At 40.4% G+C, this 20,910-nt stretch overlaps 1 protein-coding gene across 5 annotated transcripts in view; it reads left to right on the top strand.

The window, feature by feature from the left end:
- cdk14 (cyclin-dependent kinase 14) overlaps nucleotides 1–20,910 on the top strand; it is a 659,453-nt gene that overhangs the window by 386,345 nt on the left and 252,198 nt on the right. The window lies entirely within an intron of this gene.

The following is a 20,910-nucleotide window of genomic DNA, read 5'->3' as shown; positions in this document are numbered from 1 at the left end:
GAGGAGACTAGGACCCGTGGACATAGCCTTAGAATTAGAGGGGGTAAATTCAGAACAGAAATGCGGAGATATTTCTTCAGCCAGAGAGTGGTGGGCCTGTGGAATTCATTGCCGCAGAGTGCAGTGGAGGCTGGGATGCTAAATGTCTTCAAGGCAGAAATTGATAAATTCTTGATGTCACAAGGAATTAAGGGCTACGGGGAGAATGCGGGTAAGTGGAGTTGAAATGCTCATCAGCCATGATTGAATGGCGGAGTGGACTCGATGGGCCGAATGGCCTTACTTCCGCTCCTATGTCTTATGGTCTTATATCTTTCAGCCTGGGGTAATTTGAAGAGGTGATTGAGGTAGTGAGGTATCTGCAATAATTTCCTGAAGTCATTAGTTGCCTCTCTAATAGGAAATCAAGTGTGTACTTCTTCATTAGTGCATTAATGCTGTACTAGATGCTGAGGTAACCCACCACCATTCACTCATTCACCACCTCCTCGAGAGAAACTAGAGATGGGAAGAAAATGCTGGCCCAGTTAGCAAAGCCCACATCTCATGAATGAATTTTTGTTTCTTGAAAATCTGGCTCCATGCCACATAATCTGAGTAATTTTTTTTAAGCAGACTTGTGAAAATAAATGAACAGTTGCCAGCATCAAACTTTTCAACTGGAGCCCTACACACTTTCTCTTTTAGATTTCAGTAAATCCTCCCAGTTATGTTTCCATCGTCAGCCCTGAAAAAATAGTTATTTTCTCTGTTGCTAGCTCACTGGAAGTGATATGACAGCCTTGATACTTTGCGTTATGTATTTTGCTGCTGACTTTCAGCTATTATCAGCAAACTACCTTAACCTTTAATTCAAGGGACTCAGCAATTCATTGTGTTTCCTTGCTGAGTGCAAAAGAAACAGACTCAGTACTTGTCAGAAATAGTTAAATAAGTGTTTGCCGGTTCTCCCTCCGTTGAAATGAGCACCACTTTTTTTCAGCTTTTAAGAGGTGTCCCACTCCTGAATGACACAGTAAACTAAACCACTTTATCACTGATCTCAATCTCAAATCCGAAAATAATATTTTTTGCCATAATTAATTTGAAATAAAATAATATAATGTCGCTGCTTCTTTCTGCAAACTGAATAAATAAATCCCCTTCCATTTCTCCCCATCTGTTCTCGTCTAACAAGTAATCTTGGCGAGACATAAATGGGTTCAAAGATGGCATGGATCGCGAGTCAAAATAATATTTTCTCCCCTGCTCATCCCTGTGTAACATTGATAAATATTGGTGTCATTTATCTGCTACTAGATGGTGAAATGTGTTTCATCCATCTTTATCTCACTACTAAGACAGCCCTCCTTTATGTAATAAATAAATGTAATGGTACCATATAGTCAAAGGAATATTTTGAAAATAAGGGCTCGCTCTTTACAATTCTGTATGAGGATGTATAAAAAGTGCACAGTCACCCAGCAACGTTGCTTCCAATTTGTGCTGTCTCCAAATTTACTTTTGAACCATCTGAAATTGAACTTACTGCTATGTGCAAGAATGGACTCAAGTTTTTTTTTATTGCAATATTGTTTATCTGAAGGTTTGAAATATTTTGCATATTGTAAATTTTTCAAAATGTATAGTATGGATCTGAAGATCTCTCGTTTCCTCTTTCTCTATTTCTTTCACTCTTTCTGTCTCTCTCTTTCTACCTTTCATTTTCTTTGTTTCTCTCTCTTTTCTTTCTCTCCCATCTGCTCTTCCCTCTCTCTCTCTTCCCCCCCCCCCCCCCCACGCTCTTTCTCTCAGAAATTTAGAAATTGTGTATTATTTTTGAAATGGAATTATGAAAAGAATGATAGTTAACATTTATTTACATAATTTATGTAAACATGTCCTTCATGAGAGCGCTGAACTTTGAACCAGCCAAATTAAACTAAACGAAGATGGTTTTGTTAAATGCAGCAGGTGGGGATATAATAAAGTTTCATGAAGTAAAATAAGTTTAGTTTCAGGTGGTTAAAAGTCACTTAATTTCAGATGGTTATAGCAGCATTTACTATGGTTTCAGTTCAGTGCTGCAGCATGAAATTACATTATTTATATGTGTAGAATTGGAGAAACTCATCTAAAATGGCAGCAGGGGCTGAAAAAGAGCAATTTTGCAATTGTTTGGTTATAAATGAAGAATAAATAGAATTGCTGTTAACAACCCACTTTGATTATGTTGAGCATTTCCCTCGAGTGTCAATATTCAATGCAGTCTGCTGCTTTTTGACACCCTTGTCCATTTCTATTTGCATGACTATCTTGGTAATCTGCCATCTATATTTGATGGATAGCTGTTGGCTTTAGAGTTTTAATTGGCTTTTTACTTTCTTTCCTAGAGGGTATTCAAGTTAAATTCTGGCACTCGTTCTATTAAGTTGACTGAGATCAATTGACTTTGCACTGTAAAAGGTTTGAACTTTGGGAATACAGTGAATCATATATCGCAGCTATGCAGTTAGACCATCATAGGAATTGTTGCTATACTTTATTGGAGCATTTTAGATAGAAGGTATAGGGAAATGTAGGAGATTACAGGTCGTTCTGCTATAATGTGACAGTTGTGTTCCTCTATAACCTCTCACTGGGGAAGGTTGCACTGTAGTAGTTCACTAATGGAAGATCGCTTTCCTGTTCAGTAGAAAGTTTGCATTATCCAAACAACGTCACAATTCATCGTTCGTGTTATTGCCAATTCATGCTGATGAAACCTTACAGCAGAACAACCTGTGGTATCATTACCTAGAGCCAATTTGACCTGTCAGTGCAGGCATTGAAGGGCTAAATATCCTCGTTCTGCATCATAAGACTCCTGGTGATCCTGTGATGCATATCTGACAAAATAAAATATGTTGCCTGTTCCTATGGAGCAGCCTAGTTTAAAGTTCTGTCAAATCCAATTTGATGACTCTTCTCTCTCTTGTAGCACTGTCCTCTGATTTGAATGTTTTGGTGAAAACAAGCCTCTTAAATTGAAAAGTTCACTTCCTGATCGTGGCTTATGTTATGGACTAGGCCAGACCACTCAAAACATTCTTAAGCAGGCAGCCCAGACCATAGCTTTGCAATTTGTTTCGTTAAGTGTACGGTGAAAATTACCCGGTGTAAGATAGCTAGGTTGATGACTAGATTTTAAAACAGAAAAAAAATTTATTCACAAGATTACACAATGAAACACAAGCAACAGAATAAAGAACCCTCACAGAACTCAGCCTATCCAACTAGACTTAATTATGCTGTTCCGGATACACACAACAGTCTCAATAAGTAAACTCCCTTGAAAAACCAGCATAAAGGGAACACGTGCGCACAGGTTGAAGTTGAAGGGCAGAAAAGAGAGAGAGTTTCTACACAGCTCCCTGTTGAACTTCGCAGTTCAAGACTGAACTAAAACTGTTCAGCTCAGCTGAAGAGCAGACCATTCCCCTGTGTGTATGCAGGTCATTTCTACAGCATGACCACTTTGGCCTGAAGTTTCATCTGTTTACATATCCTTTTCATCTCTGTACCAAACCAGACTGATCGGAGCCCGACCCGGTTTATTGCCCCTCTGAAAAAAATCAAGGACAGATCTCCTTGAGGAACAGCGTTTAGAAAACAAAAGGACTAGCTTTGTGACACTAAAATTAATGTGATCAATATGATGATAAATTGTATTTAAAAAGGCGGAGAAAGTCTTTGCATGGAATTTGGTATCATTGAAAAAAATCACTTACTGGAGTGGAACATTGTCTCAAAAGCATTATATGTTTGTGACAATGTAGCCAAAAGTGATCATTGTTTATCTTGACACAGTTGGTTTCCCTCGAACTTGTTCATGATATTTGGATAGGTCTATGTGGAAGTTTAATTTTATTTCCTTTTTTTGTTTTTGTTTGAAATATTTTCAGGAAACAATCCTTTTTATTATTCAATGCTACCCTGAAGCACCTACTAGGAGCATAACAAAAGAAAAGCACAGCAGATGCTGGCATTCTGAATAAAAAGCAGAAAGTACTGGCGAAACTCAGTAGGTCTGGTAGCTTTAATGGAGCAAGAAAAAGTTTGTTTCAAGTCCAATATGACCCCATATCAGAACATATTTAGGAGCGTGTGTTTTTAAACTTCGGTAAGCACCACTAATTAACTTTGACTTTGAAAGCATGTGACCAGATCTTAGCAACTAAACAAAAGTGATATGCCTTTCATCAGGGGTTCCTTTTGCTATTTGAATTAAAGGTTTCCCTCTATCTGCAAACACTAAATATCATCTGGCAATTTAAAAGAGAAAACGCATTCTAGCAATTTGAGAGAAACTCTGAAATAGGAAATAAACTATCAATAGACTTGGTGAACACGCTTCTTGACCTGATTATGGACATTTGGCGATGACTGGTGTGGCAGGAAATCATGGGACCCAGGGTAAAATTCATGAAATATTCAGTAAAAATCAGATTATATCAAGGACAATATTACTGGCATTCCACTTCTTTGTTGAGCTCCGGTTACCTCCCTTTGCCTGGCGACCAGGATTAGGGGCTAGCCTGTCCCTTCCTCACTCTCAAGTAGGTAGGCAAAGAAAATTGTTAATTAGTTGTGCTGCAAGGCACCTTTTGTTGGTCATTTTTGCTCTTTCTCAGCAAGTTGTTTTTTGTGTAAATCATAACTCTTGTTGTGGCAACCGCTGATGGATTTCTTACTGATGGGGAATGAGAGGTAAGAAGTCAGATTTGTTTTTTTTGGCTAAAGGAGTCATTTTGACCCCAGTAAACAAGGGAAGTGTTGGAAATGCTCAGTATGCCTGATGACATCTCTGCAGAATGTTTTCTAAGTAAGGACATGAAGATCAAAAGCAGGAAGATTCTGATGGGTTTGTATAAATCACTGGTTCGGTCTCAGCTGAAATGTGGTGTACAGTCTGGGCACCAAACTATAGGGAGGGTTTGAAGGCATTGGAGAGTGTGCAGAAGAGGTTTACACGAATGACTGGACTCTCGTTCTGAGGAAAGGTTGGGGAACTTGGCCGCATTTTCTTTGGAGTGGCGATGTCTAAGGGGATTTGATAGAAGTCTTCAAAATCGTGGGTCTAGACAGTGTGGATAGTGAGAAATTGTTCCAATTTATTTGAGGGTCAAGAACTAGAGGGCCGGTTTCAAAATGCTTTGCAAAAGAAGCAAATGTGAGGTGAGAAAAAGCTTTTTCACATAAAGAGTAGTTAGGCTCCGGAAGGCACTGCCTGGAAATGTTGTGGAGGGCAGGTTCAATCAAGGCATTCAAGAGGGAATTGGTTGGTTATTTAAATAAAAATAATATGCAGGATTACAGGGAAAAGAAAGGAGATTGGTAATAAATTCAAATTACATCGAGCAGGTGACACAATATTCTGAATGGCTGCCTCCTGCACAGTCCTGGTTCTGTGGTAAATAGATCAACATTGGACAAAATTTATTGCTTAACCTTAATAGAACAGTTTGATCCTACTCTGACTATGGTTCCCCTGATGAATGTGAGGGGAGGGTAAAAGGAGGAATGGGGCATGGGGATGGAATGAGGGATTCAGAAAAAGAAGAGCCAGGACACGTAATTCTTGCCTCCTTTTTATTAAAAAAAAACATCGACAGGAAGGAACTCTTTCAGTTTGGTTTCCTGCTCAGGCAAGGAGATTTTCAAGACTTCTGAAGCAGATTTTGAAAAGTGCTGTCTAGTTCACCTTGAATTATGTCAAACAAAATTTATGTCTTGTTAGTGCAGGATATTACACATTGTAAGAAAAGAAAAAAAATGTGAGGCCTACTTAATGAATTGTGTTGAACTGCCTAGGGGACATGCTCAAAAAGACTAGGAGTGATATTTCGGTCAGCATTAACAATGTTATTAACTGACAATCTCAGTCATCGAAGCAAACCAAATAGTGAACTACATTGTTAAATCAATAAAGTACGAGTCCTGAGGTTGTCATACTGAATTGATGTTGTACTCTTAATGGGATTGCTTCTTGATGCGTTCAGTTCTGGTTACTGAAGTGCAGTGGAAATGGTGTAGGCAACAGTAACAAGGTTAACTCTACTGTCAGACCAGTGAGCTGAGTGGAAAGGTTTTCTTTTTTTATAAAAAGCAAAAATGTTCAATTTAGTGCCGAAGTAGCCAGTCTTTCAGCTGTAGTGAACTATATACATGCAACCTTAACAATACTACTAAGTCCAGAACTTTCTTATTAGTTTCCATGGACCCTTGTTTGTGATAGACCCTTCATCTATTCGAAATGAGGAAATCTGATGGGCAAGTGGCTTTCAATATCAAGAACTTTTGTTACAGTCCCAACAGATGTTGTTATTTCTGGACAAGTCCGATCCCAGACTGGAGCCTGGGTCGATGGATGATTATTTTGTTTGTTTTGACTTTACCACTGTGGTCTTTCTGACAATAAGCTCACATTATTGCAGATTTTGCTTTAACAGCAAAACTGAAGTTCGTAACAAAAGAAACAAAGATAAAATCAAAAAGTCCAAGCTATCTACTTAATATAAATTATAAGGGGTTGAACATGACGAAAGTGTAATCCCATTCATCTCAAAGCACTTCTCTATAAATTAAAAAGAAACAAAACAGCTTTTATATACCATCCATGGTGCAGTTCCCAAAAACACCATTCAAATATGTAATTAATCCATTATGTATACCACTTTGGTAGGCTTCAGTTACTTGCAATTTCAACTTTTAGACTGGAACTGCAGTAGTTTCCTGGAGCTACCACAAACCCAAACTTCAAAATACTCAGCTTCAAAGTCCACTTCCAAAGTGTTATCCCAAAATTTCTGGTCTAGGGCTAACACTAACGTTTGACTCCAATGTAGCCTAATTTGCTAAATCTACTTTTTCCTTCTCAGGAGAACCGCTCTATATAGGGGGGAAGCGATGACCTGGTGATATTATCACTGGATTGTTAATCTAAAGACCCAGGTAGCGTTCTGGGGACCCAGGTTCGAATCCCACCATGGCAGATGGTGTAACTTGAACTCAGTAAAATCTGGAAGTAAGAGTCTAATGATAACTGTGAAATCATTGTCAATTGTCGAGAAAAAACCATCTGGTTCACTAATGCCCTTTAGGGAAGGAAACTGCCAACCTCACGTGGTCTGGCCTCCATGCAGCTCCAGGCCCACAGCAATGTTGTTGACTCTCATCTGCTCTCTGGGCAATTAGGAATGGGTAATAAATGGCCTGTGATGCCCTCATCCCATGAATGAATTTTAAAAAAGCCATCCCTGTTCCAAAATCTTCAGAGGACTAAAACACTTCAGAAGTTACAAGTCTCTCAGTTGTGGGCACTTCCATTAAGATCAAAACAAACAAATTCCAGAGCGCTCTAACAAAACCTTTGAAGCCCTATTATTTACCTTTCAACTAAAATAAATCAAGTCTATTAGTGAACCAATATCCATTCATTCTGCAGCCAGGCTTCTAAAACTGTTCGCAAAAGCCATCACCAAGGTTACAAGAGTAGTTACAGTTTAGTATTAACTTCAAACACACAGAAAAACTCGCCAATTGCTAATGCAAAATCCAGAAGCAAACCCACTCCAAATACTGTTTAAAAAGTTGCACACAAAATCCACCAACTTACATCACACTTGCCTTGCCTCCAGCCTGTTGGATGACTAGCATGGGGTGTACTGGATGAATGACTTCCAGCCATTGGAGGAGGGTGAGAGCTTGTTTGTTACAGTGGTGAGTGTTCTCAGAGAAATAGGACCAGGAGTAGGGCATTTACTCATTGGGTCTGCTCTGCCTGGTTGGATTCTGTCAGCTTTACAACCTTGTCTTTTCATGGCTTGTGGTTTTCATTGTGGTGATGTCATTTCCTGTTCTTTTTCTCAAAGGGTGATGGGATCCAAATCGATGTGTTTGTTGATGGAGTTCTGGAGTTTGAGTAAAAAAAAAACTAGCCACCAGGATACATGAACATCAACTAGCCACAAAAAGACATGACTATATCCTTACATACAGATCAGGAAGGACAACACATTCATCCTAGGACAAGCCAAACAGAGAGACGCATGGCATTCCAACTGGAAATCTATCATAAACGCATCGATTTGGATCCCATCGATCACCCTCTGAGAAAAAGAACAGGAAATGGCATTCCCAACACAGGAAATTACACCACCACAGGAAATGACACCAGCAAGCCAAGGAAACCTAATCACACAAATAGAAAGCAGGCCATAACTCCAGTGCTTCACTGAAGGCTCACTAATAATGTTATCTAGTATGGTGACGAAATGTCTGAAAACAAATCTTCCAGCTCAGCAAACAAACTTATATCATATTTTGTGAGTTTGTATTTTAACTGCAGAGTGGGAATATAGTGTGTTTTGCTTAAAGCCAAGTGGTGTTATCAGTTGAATTACATCTGGAACACAGTACCTTTAGACTTTTAAATAAGAAAAGGTTAGGGTCTTGGCTTATCTCCTTGATTTATTTGAAGGGGGTTTGGTCTGGTCCATGACACACATATAACAGCAGACACATCTACTCCTTTTGTGTTTGTCCAAGTGGAAAAGTGCAATGGTTTTGATTAATAAGTGGTTTTCTTCATGATAAATGCGTCTGTCCATTTGGTGATTAAGGTCCATGGGATAGCAGGTGAGCATGAAAGAACTTTTTGATTTTCCTCTTGTGCAGTGTGGTTTTGATAATGTTCTATGATGGGGTCAGTATCTTGGAGACTTAGTACCATAAAACAAAATATTTTTGATGCTGGACATTTGAACCAAAAAGAAAAGAAGTGCTGCAAGTACTCAGCATGTCGGGCCCTATCTGTGGAGGGAGAAATGGTTTACAAGGGAATATGTGGAGTAAGAAACGTGGCGTGTGCTGTAAGTTAATTTAGTAAGATGTGAAATTTTAATTGCCTGATGACAGGTTTAGACGTAGAGAAAAGAGGCAGTGGAGTGTTTGTGGTATGAGGTGTGCTCTGTGGCTGGTTCATACTCTATTTTTGTAAGCCATACATAGTCATGAAACGGTTTTCAATAAACTCTCCCATCAGGTATACTCTTTTGTATTTGTACATCTCCGTCATGTGTACTACAATGAACACTTTAGTTTCCTAAACTGTTAAACTATAGGGGGCAAGATGGCTCAGTGGTTAGCACTGCTGCCTCACAGCGCCAGGGCCTGAGTTTGATTCCAGCCTCTGGCGACTGTGTCAGTGTGCAGTTGGCCTGTTCTTCATGTGTCTGTGTGGGTTTCCTCCGGGTGCTCCTGTTTCCTCCCACAATCCAAAGATGTGCAGGATAGATGAATTGGCCATGCTAAATTGCACATAGTGTTCAGGAATGTGTAGGTTAGGTGCATTAGTTAGGGGTAAATATAGAGTAAGAGGGTAGGGGAATGGGTCTGGATGGGTTTCTCTTCGGAGAGTCGGTATAGACTTGTTAGGGCAAATGGCCTGTTTCCACACTGTCGGGACTCTATGATTGTATTTGGCTCAATTTAATCCTTAAAACTCTTAGGTCACAATTTTTCAAACTGCTTTCAAAAATCCATACACTTCGCATGCCCAGCTTTTCCGTTACCACCACACAATTACTTTGTCAGAGATTCGACAAACTTGTTTTTACTGAAGGTGCCAAGTGTCATTGCTTTAAGACTTGTGTGGTTTTTCAGAAATTGATCTGCTAATGAGAACTAGAATGTATACCACATGACCAACTGTCACATGCAGTCAGCAAGAAATATGCTACCAGGAGGTTGCAAATGGCAGTTATTTGCATCTGCAAATTCAAGTATAGATTGTTAAACCTATTTTGAGCTTTTTATGTAAACTCAATATATGCAACTTAATCTATGATATTTACTGATAACAGACAATGCAGAAACATTCTCACTAGAGAGCAGATAGTCATACAGCATGGAAACAAGCCATTCGATCCAACCATTCCATGCTGACCATGTCCCAAGACCAAACTAGTCTGACCTGCCTGTGCTTGACCCGTATCCCTCTAAATCTTTCCTTTTCATGAGTTTATCCAATTGTCTTTTAAACATTGTAAGTGTACCTGAATCCACCACTTTCTCTGGCAGTTCATTCCACACAGGAGTCACTGTGTAAAATAGTTGCCCCTCCTTTATCTTTTAAAAAAAATTCTCCTCTTGCCTTAAAAATATGCCCCGTAGCTTTGAACACCCTTTCCCCCCACCCTCCTAACCTAGGAAAAAGATCTTTGTCCCTCATGATTTTATAAACCTCAAAGTTACCCCTCAACCCCTTACGCTTCAGAGATGAAAGTCTTTCCATCTATTTTTGTATCTTAAACCCACCATTCCTGGCAGCATGCTGGTAAATCTATTCTGAACCCTCTTCAGTTTAATAATACCCTTCCAATAACAGGGCAAAGAATGATGAGAGGAATATGATACACCCTTTTAAAATGCAAAGAATAATGGCTCAAGCAGGTTACTTCATGTGGAATTTGAGTCCTCCCCTGAAGAACCTGAATGTAATGTTAACAAGACAAATGAACAAAATTGTTTCTCCCCTCTGAACTTTTAACATGAAGAACAGACCACTAGCTAAACTACTTAATGTGACATGGGATATTGCCTTTGGAAGTGAGTAGTGTTTACTTAGAAATCATTTTGAAGTTTATGAGAATAATGGTAGACTAGGAGGCCCATCAGCAATAGTGGATAAACATCCAGAATTCATAATACTAAACAAATTTGATATGTGCTAAGAAACATACGGAGTTATTATGAAATAGCCAGCCAAGCTTTGTCAAAACAAGCTTGTCAATTCTAAGAGCTATTTGAAAAATGAATGTTGTGTAGTGATAAAATAAATGCTATACTTGTGGAGTGTCTGGATTTTAAAAGTTGCTTTAAAAAAAAATTGCCACCTAGGAGGTCTGATAATTAAGGTAAATAGTTGTGAAGGAAACAGAGGTGTTCATTATGGTATATGTGCAGAGCTGGACAAATTCCAAGGGATACACCAAGTGGATGATCTCTCTCAGCCTCCCGAGTGCACAATGTCTTCAACCAATTCTATTCACACCACCTGCTATCAAGAAATAGCTGAAGGTTGTGAGCCCTGACAGCATTTTGGCAACCAGACTGAAGATGGTGCTCCAGAAATAACCATGCCCTTAGCTGAGCTATTTCAATTATGGTGAAATCCTCCTGTTATATGCTTTTTTTGTACTGAGCAAATCAGCAATCTGACTGGTAACATTTAATGGAATAGGCAGCTCCAAAATCTGCCCAGCAACAGGGAAGGAATTATCACAATGTTTTCAACAAGTCACTCATGCCACTTCATTAGCCACTGAAGAGCAGGTCAAAACCTTACAGCTAGATATTGAATGTCAATGAATATGTGAAGGGCACAACATATACCATGTGGGGAGTGCTGAATGTTAGCTTTTTTGCAGGGAAGACAATTGAACTTCATTGGTTTTGTATGGGGGACAGTTAAGTCCCAAGAGCAGTTGGATACCTCTGTGATAGAAAGTAGGATGAGTTCTTAGAGTTATTAGGAGCTGGGTATTGCAGTCAGGAAAAGACTTGGAGGTGGCAGTGGTTGCAAGAAGCTGGACGGCAATGATTGGGCGGTGTAGCTGAGAGTGCAGTCGAAAAGCTGTAAGCATATTTGTTTGATGCAACTGAGCAAGAATGGAGCTCAGTTCAGTGAAGTTAGCTATCAGCAAAAATCTGGCTGTGTAACTAGAAATACAATGAGTATAATTTTGAGGCCCAAGGAGTAAAATCCCAGGAGAGGATTGTGACTGACTAGAACAGCAGCAGTCATTGAGACATCCTACAATGGAGGTGACGATTTAAAAGAAGTTTCAAGGCCATTTCTGGAAGAAATGAAGAATTATAATCCCTTGAAGTTTCATGAGATTTGATGACCCACGTGATGTTATCATCTGCAGAGTGTTGCTGAGAAATCTGTAGGATCAGTCTTGAACACATTTGACGTGCAATGTGATCACATTCTATGACCCATATTTATCACATATTGATTCTGGAGTTTTAGACATACGTTGTACATGTACTGTAGATTGCAAAACTGTTCTAATGTTGTGCAGTGAAGTTGTTATTTCCTCAAAACTCTGATATGTCATGGCTTCTCTTAGTATATCCTTGGGTCTCCTCTTTTATTTACTTTCAAAAATAAAGATTGTTTTGACCTAACCAGATTGTAAGATCATAAAGTGATCTTGTCATAGGAATGTAACATAAACTTAGTGGTCTGGACTGGTCTGTGATCATACAATAACAGCTACAATACTAGCATCTATCTGCAAACTTTCTCAGCTATGATCTGTCCTCGAAAAGCAGGGCAGGTTCAAATCCATCCAGTTTTTGCCCTGTCATTCTTGTTTCAGTCATTAGAAAAGTGGTAGAAGGAGTTGTTGCAGTGCTACCAACAATGCTCTGTTCTCTGGTCAGTTTGGGTTCTATCCAAACCACTCCGTTCCTGATCTCATTATAATCTTGGTCAAAATATGGACAAAAGTGATGAACTCGGAGGAAAAGTGAGGGTGACTGCCCTTGACATTTCCTTAAAATCCCAATTTTCAGAAACAGAGCCACAATATTAAATGAAGAATTACTGTATAATCAAGCCCAATGAGTGAACGATCTTGACATTTTGAAAATTCAACATGAGGTTATGCCTGTAGGTTCTGGATTAGTGGTGCTGGAAGAGCACAGCAGTTCAGGCAGCATCCAAGGAGCAGTAAAATCGACGTTTCGGGCAAAAGCCCTTCATCAGGAATACAGGCAGAGAGCCTGAAGGGTGGAGAGATAAGTGAGAGGAGGGTGGGGGTGGGGAGAAAGTAGCATAGAGTACAATAGGTGAGTGCGGGAGGGGATGAAGGTGATAGGTTTGGAGGTGATGGGGAATGGATAGGTGGAAAAGAAGATAGGCAGGTAGGACAAGTCATGGGGACAGTGCTGAGCTAGAAGTTTGGAACTGGGGTAAGGTGGGGGAAGGGGAAATGAGGAAACTGTTGAAGTCTGTTCCCTCTGTGACTACCTGTGGCCCAACATTTCAACTCCCCCTCCCACTCTGCCAAGGACATGGAGGTCCTGGGCCTCCTTCACCGCCGCTCTCTCACGACCAGACGCCTGGAGGAAGAAGCCTGTATTCCTGATGAAGGGCTTTTGCCCGAAACGTCGATTTTACTGCTCCTTGGATGCTGCCTGAACTGCTGTGCTCTTCCAGCACCACTAATCCAGAATCTGGTTTCCAGCACCTGCAGTCATTGTTTTTACCTATGCCTGTAGGTTATAAGGGTGTCAGTGTAACAAAATACCAGAGTGTTATGTGACTGCTGGACCTGTGGTAGTGATAGCTGCAATGTTGAGTATCTGCCACAGGATGGCACCGCACCAACATATTTCCCAAGAAACACACCCCTTCCTGACTGCACTTAAAGGCAGGTCTCTTGTACTCCCCCTCACTGCCCACAGAGGTCCCTGTTTTCATGTTTTATCCTGTTTTTGTCAATTACTGGAGATTTGGCTCTTGCTTCGCTGAGCTGCTGCTGTGCTGCCTCCCTTTTCCCAATCATCGTTAAATAGCTGCCTGGGCTTCTGTGCCATTCTACCTGCTGTGTCTGTCCTTTTAGCTGACCTCACCCAATTGATTGCCTTTCTGGCCTCTCAGTATGTTTCTTGCTGCTGCTGCCAGAAGGAAGAAGCAGCATGATGATGTTGCTGATTGTGACGGCTGGCTAGGCTGGGATTTTTTACACTGGAGCGTGGGAGGTTGAAGGGTGACCTTAGACGTTTATAAAATCATGAGAGGAATAGATAAAGTGAATAGCAAAGGGTCTTTTCACAAGGGTGGGAGAGTTCTAAACTACAGGACATATTTTTAAAGTGAGAGGGGAAAGGACATGAAGGGAAACATTTTTAAAACAAAGAGTGGTTTGGGTGTGGAATGAACTGCCAGAGAACATGATGGATGCAGGTACAGTTACCACATTGTAAAAGACATTTAGATAAGTACATGAATAGAAAAGGTTTGGAAGGGTATGGGCTAGGAGCAGGCAAGTGGGACTTGTTTAGTTTGGGAACATGATCAGCCTGGTCTAGTTGGACTGAAAGGTCTGCTTCCATGCTATATGACTTGGTTTAAATAATTTCCCCAGATATCCTGTTGGTTTTATTTGATTTTGTTTTAAATAATGGCCATACTGTGTCAGGATTCTTTAAACCTGCGTCTTTATTTTTGATTTATTTTGTCAAATGGCTTAGTTCATAGACCTGAGTAATAGTCAACTTTCTTTAAATCATTTACCTTGTGTTACTCTAACCCTCCTCGTGTAAAATTGTTCTAAATCAAAAAAAATTCTTCTTCTTTTAATTTTTGTTTGGTTTCATTTTTATTCTTGACAATTCCATTATATTACTTTCCATTCCTTTTTCCTTTCACCACTCTCAATCTCTTGGTTTTGCACTCTGCCTCCCCCTCTAATTACCAGCAACTTCAACCCTGCCCCACACGGCTCTGTCTTCATAGTCCTACTTCAGCACAAGCCTTGACATGAAGACTGTCATTTCCCCTCCACCCCCACCCTCCTCTAGCTTATCTCTCCACGCTTCAGGCTCTCTGCCTTTATTCCTGATGAAGGGCTTTTGCCCGAAACGTCGATTTTGCTGCTCCTCGGATGCTGCCTGAACTGCTGTGCTGTTCCAGCACCATTAATCCAGAATCTGGTTTCCAGCATCTGCAGTCATTGTTTTTACCTACGAAGACTGCGTGAGTCTTGGCTCCCCCCAGTGGTGAATGTTCATTTTTCAGATTGCAGGTTTCATAACTCCATATTTATTGTTGCTTAAATTTCTCCTCCCTGATGCTTCATCTTGTGCACAGACTAAGTAAACATAAAATATACATTAAAAATAGAAACTATCCAGGAAGGGAATAAAATGAAGAAAGTTGTCAGTGCGGCAATAAATTATGATAAACAAATAGAATATTTACAATAGAATCTCACAGCATGGAAACAGATCCTTTGGCCCAACTCGTCCATGCTGACCAGACTCACCATTGATAGAGGGCTCACCAGCCTATAGTTCCCTGACTTTTCCTTACGGCTTTTCTTCAACAATGGCATCACGTTAGTCAACCTCTATTTTTCTGGCACCTCACCCATGGCTGTCAAGGATACAAATATCTCAGCAAGTGACCTAGCAATCTCTTCCCTAACTTTCAATAAAGCTTTGGGAAACACCTGATCAAATCCTGGGGATTTATCCACCTTTGTGTTTTAGGATCTTCAGCAACCCCTCTTCTGCAAAATGGACATTTTTCAAGATATCACTATTTATTTCTCCAGGTTCCTTAGCTTCCATGTCCTTCTCCACAGTAAATACTGATGTGGAATATTCATTTAGTATCTCACCCATCTTTTGTGGTTCCATACACAGATCTTTAAAGGGGCCCTATTCTCTCCCAGTTACTTTTGTCCTTGATATGCTTGTAGAATCTCTTTGGATTCTCCTTGACTCTCTTTACCAAAGCTATATCATATCCCCTTTTTTGCCCTCCTGATTTCCCTTTTAGTATACTCTACTGCCTTTATACTTTTATGGATTCACTTATCCTAGCTATCTATAGCTGACATATGCTGCTTTCTTTTTCTTGATCAGAGCCCTCAATATCTCCAGTCATCCAGTGTTCCCTACTCCTACCAGCCTTGCCCTTCGCATTGACAGGAATGTACTGGCCCTGAACGCTTGGGATCTCGCTTTTGGAAGCTTCCCACTTGCCAGATGGTTCTTTACATGTGAACAGCCACCCCCAGTCAACATTTGAAACTTCCTGTCTAATACCATCAAAATTGGCCTTACCCCAAATTAAACTTTTAAATAGTTGACCAGGCCTAACCTTTTCCATAACTGTTCTAAAATCTAATGGATTTATGGTCACTGGTCCCAAAGTGCTCCACTAATACCTTAGTAACTTTCCCTGCCTTATTTCCAAAGGGAAGGTCAGGATTTCTCCCTTCTCTAGTAGTACATCTACATATTGATAGAGAGAATTTTCTTGAACACATTAAATAAATTCCTCCTATCCGAGCCCTTAACCCTGTGGCAGTCCCAGTTTGTTTGGACAGTTTAAATTCCCTACGATTACAACTTTATTATTGTTATAGCTATCCGCCGTGTCCCTATATTTGCTTCTCAATTTCTCACTGACTACCTGGAGACAACGCACCATGCTGAGGTCTCGATCATGGCCACAGAAATGCCTGTCTGTGTCCCTGATGAGCGAATTCCCTATCGATTGCTTGCTTGGATTTTGCTATAGCCTGCTTTAAAGTGGAGCCATAATGCCAAAAGACCAGGCTGCTGCTGCTATTTTCTCCTGAGGGACTATCCCTGCTACCCCCCAGTAGGATCCCAAATGGTATATTCATTTGAAAGGGGGATAGCCACCGGAGACTCTTGCACTATCTGCATACCTCTCCTGGTGGTCCCTGATCCACCTGACTGAGCCTGCAGTGTAACTATCTTCCTGCAGCTCCTCTCTGCCTCTTATTGTGTTGCCTCATGGTGACAAGTAAAATGTTACATGTTAAGTATGTTTGTATTTTCCACATTTGGCTATTCTTTTAAGCTTGCCACTGGCTGATGTTGATATTCTAGTGTCTATTAATGTAGAAATTCCAAGTGTTTTCAAGTGCGGGCTGGGAGGGATGGTAAATTAGAGGACGGTGTTTGGTATATGGTGCAATGGCTCCCTCTGTGGATGAGTTAACTACTCTGCATGTGGATCGAAATTGATTGAGTCATTTTCACAAAATCACCCTGCAACTAGAGATTAGATAAGTTCATTTAAAGATCAAACAAAAATGTAGTTGAATACTAATATTTAACCACTTAATCAAAAAAAATTGCATAGTTGGTTGAAAATAGCTATTTTCAATTTTGTATTAGTTCAATATGAGCTGATACCAGTAATAACATCTCCGTATGCTTATAGAATCGCAGACTTGTTACAGTGCAGAAGAAAACTATTCAGCCCATTTATCTGCACTGGCTGTATCATCTAGTGCTAATCTACTATCTTTTCCCATATTCCTGAAAACCATATCTAACAAAAAAACAAATCAATCTTGAATGACTTAATCAAACCTGCGTTCACTGTATTTCTAGGCATTGTGTTTCATTCTTAAATTATTTATTACATGAAAAGTTTTTAGTTTATCCCCACTCGCCACCCTTGCTTTGTTTGCACATCACTTTAAATCCATGCTGTCTTGTTCTTGTTCCTTTTACAAACATAAGCAGCTTCACCCTATCTATTTGTCCTGCCTCCATGATTTGGAAAACTCCATGGAAAACCTTTCTAACTTCAATCTGTCATCCTCGTTTAACCATTCAAGTGAATTGCTTCTGCACTCTCTCCTACCCATTCTCATCATTCCTACAACTGTACACAATACTCTAGCTGTGGGTCAACAAGTGTCTTGTCACCTACGCCAAGAACATTGCATATTTTATTATTTACTGCTTTCTCAACCTAACCTATCACTTTCAATAAGCTGTGCACATAAACACTCAGATCCTTCTGCTTCTGAAACTCTTTTAGAATTGTATCCTCTATTTTACATTGTGTTTCAGTGTTCTTCTGAAAAAAGTGCATCACCTCATATTTCTCTGCATTGAACTTCGTCTGCCACCCTACCTGCCCTCTCTACTAACTTGTCTGTGTACCTCAGTGGTTTTCACTTCTACTTGAGTAAAAGGTTTAGAATAATATAAAGCATAAATCTCTGTCTCTGTTGCAGGTTTTGTTTTGTTTCTAATGAGTATAATTTGTCACCTTGATTAATTGCCTACCTCTCCTCACATTTTGTTACACTTGCACTTGTTTGTAAAAAAAAACTCACCAGACACCTTGAAGTATTTAACAGCCAATGAATTGTAAGATTTTTCAAGTGTCGATACTGTTGTAATGTAGGAAGCACAGTAGCCAAATCTGCACACTGTGAGCTCTAGCAATGAAAACAGATGATTAGATCACCTGTATTTATAGAAACCTATAAAATAGGAGCAGGAGTAGGCTATTCACACTTGGTGCCTGCTTCACCAAACTGTCCCCTGTTCCTGTTTTATCCCCACACCCTCTGATCCCTTTAACCCTAAAAGTTACATGTAATTTCTTCTTGAAAACATTGTGTTTTGGCCTCAACTGTTTTCTGCAGAAGTGAGTTCCACAGGATCACCATGTCCTGGATGAAGAGATTTCTCCTCGCCTCAGTCTTAAATGACTGAGCACACATCCTTAAAATGTGATCTCTGGTTCAGGACTCCTGGTCATCAGGAACGTTTTTCCTGTGTTTACCCTGTGTAGTCCTGTTAAGAATTTTACAGGTTTCTAAATGATCCTCCCTCAATCTTTGAAAGCTCCATTGAATATAGTCCTAACCAATTCAGTCTCTCTTAATGTGTGTCATCCCAGGGGTCAGTCTGGTAAACCTTGGTTCTGCTCCCTCTATAGTCAGAACATCCATCTTCCGATAAGGAGACCAGAACTTCTCACAGTACGTGAAAACTACTCAATTCTGTATTGCATAAGAGAATAAAGATCAGTGAGGCCGCAAAGACAAGTCTTCTGCTCTTATTTGAAATGTGCTGTGGGATCTTCAATGTCCACCCAAGAGGACAGATAATTTAACATTACCTTTTGAAGGCTGGTGTCTTTGGAAATGCTGTATTAGATCAGTACTACCCTAAAGTGTCCTGAACTTGACCTGGGAATCAGATTTGAATCCACAATCTTGTGTCTCTAGCTCATTAGTGCTATCCGCTGAGAACCTGCTTTTAAAAAAAAATCAATTGGTGCCACTTCCAAATCCGTCAGCCTCTTTGACAGCGATGCGATAACTGTCCTTTCATCTCCCTTCCCACTCCCAAGACCCTAAACACACCTTCCATTTTAAGTAGTCATGTATTGTATTTTATATTTAGTATTTGCTTCTTGACATCAGGTGCTGTTCCAGTGAAGCTCAGTGGAAGTGGGGAGGACAGTCCCTCATATTTTAGTGTTTACTCAGCACAACATTGAGTTAAAAATTTCAGACCATAACCTGTGCCCCTATCTTTTAGGACAGCACTGCTGGTAATGATTTTGCCTTTCACTTTGCTCTGCGACAGTTTTTTTTATTTCTCACCTTACCACGCACTTGTTAACCTTACCACCATCTTTTATTGTGAATCGGTCCTGTCTAGCACATACAGTCCACATGGCTTTTTTCCACTCCTTATCCACTATCTTTCCTGCACTAAGTCAAAACTGTTAAATTGCTAACATTTTCAGTTCTGACTGAAGCTCATCGGCCTGAAACACAAAACCTGATTCTCCTGTTCCAGAGGCTGCAGTGTATTTCCAGAATTTGTATGATTTTAGTTTGGCCGGTCTCTCCAGGGTGACTAAATAAGGAACTAAATTGAGGTCCGGTTTGCCCAGGGTGGGGCACTCAATCAAGTTGCTGTCCAGGGAAGTTGGAAATCACGCAGAACCCTTGTGTCATCCCGCATTAGATTTACCTGATGCTCTATGCCTCTGTCCTCAGACACTCCTTCTTTTTCCATTACTCTGCTCCCACCAACAGTTTCTTTCCTCTCCCCAGGAATGTTCCTCCCAGGTAATCCTGTGACTTAGGCTGTGTCGCTATTGCCCAGGCCCAGGATGCAGGCCAACCCCAGCCATAGGCTGGGACTCCTGGCCAGATCAGCTCCACCCACCCAGTTTAGCCATCAAAAAGGCCACATCTCGATGACTGTGTGCAGTTTTGCTCTCCTCATTTAAGGAGAGATGTAAATGCATTGGAGGCAGTGCAGTTTGAGTAGTTTGATACCTACGATGAGTGGGTTGTCTTATGAGGGAAGATTGAATAGGCTGAGCTTGTTTTCACTAGTGTAAAAGAGTGAACAGTGATTTAATTTGAAGTTTAAATTATCCTGAATGGTCTTGACAGGGTGGATGTGGAAAAGGTGTTTATTCTTGTGTGTTAGTCTAGAACTAGTGGACCCTTTTCAATTATGATGTATCATTTTGGACAGTGATGTGAGAAGTTGTGGTGGAGGGTTGTGCAAAGTTGGAACTCTGGCTCACACAATAAGGAGTAGGGTTAATTAATATTTTCAAGGTGGAGGTGGGTGGATTTGTATTAGACATGAGAATCTGAGGTTATCAAGTGTAGAGAATGTGGAATTCAGAATAGAAACCGATTAGCTGTGATCTTGTGGACTGGAGCAGGCCTGATGCTGCTGCTCTTCATTCATAAGCATTCTTCTTGCACCATCATCCTGTTCCCCCCACTCCGCTACTTTACCAGACCACCCCCCCCCCCCACACACATTCCCTTGCCTTTTCTCTTCTGTTACATTTTTAACAACCGTCTCCCTGCCCCTCCTACACCTCCTCTCACACCTCTTCCTAACCTTCTCACTACTTCTCAAAAATCCATCCCTAGCAACGTTTTTCTACAACCTCTACCATCAGGGAGAAGGTACAGAAGCCTGAACACACGCACCAGACAGTTTTGTAACAGTTTGTAACAGTTTTTACCCTACTGTTGTTAGAATACTGAATGGACTCCCGAACTCTTAACATTTGTCTGTACAGTGTACCCATGTTTTTATTATGCTGCTGTTTACCTATTATTTACTATCTCTGCTACTTAACTACGTGATCTGCCTGTATTGTTCACCAGGCAAAGCTTTTCACTCTGCCTCGGTACACGTGACAATAAATTCAATTCCATTCCCGTTTCTCCAGCTCACCTGCCCCATCCTCCATATTCTAGTCTCCCTTTCTTGCTCAGTTTGCCTCCCTGTACCAGTGTAAAATAATACACATGC

Source organism: Chiloscyllium plagiosum, chromosome 5 (assembly GCF_004010195.1).
Source record: "Chiloscyllium plagiosum isolate BGI_BamShark_2017 chromosome 5, ASM401019v2, whole genome shotgun sequence".
Taxonomy (NCBI): Eukaryota; Metazoa; Chordata; class Chondrichthyes; order Orectolobiformes; family Hemiscylliidae; genus Chiloscyllium; species Chiloscyllium plagiosum.
Note: the sequence above shows the minus strand (reverse complement) of the source record. Positions and strands in the feature narration are given on the sequence as shown.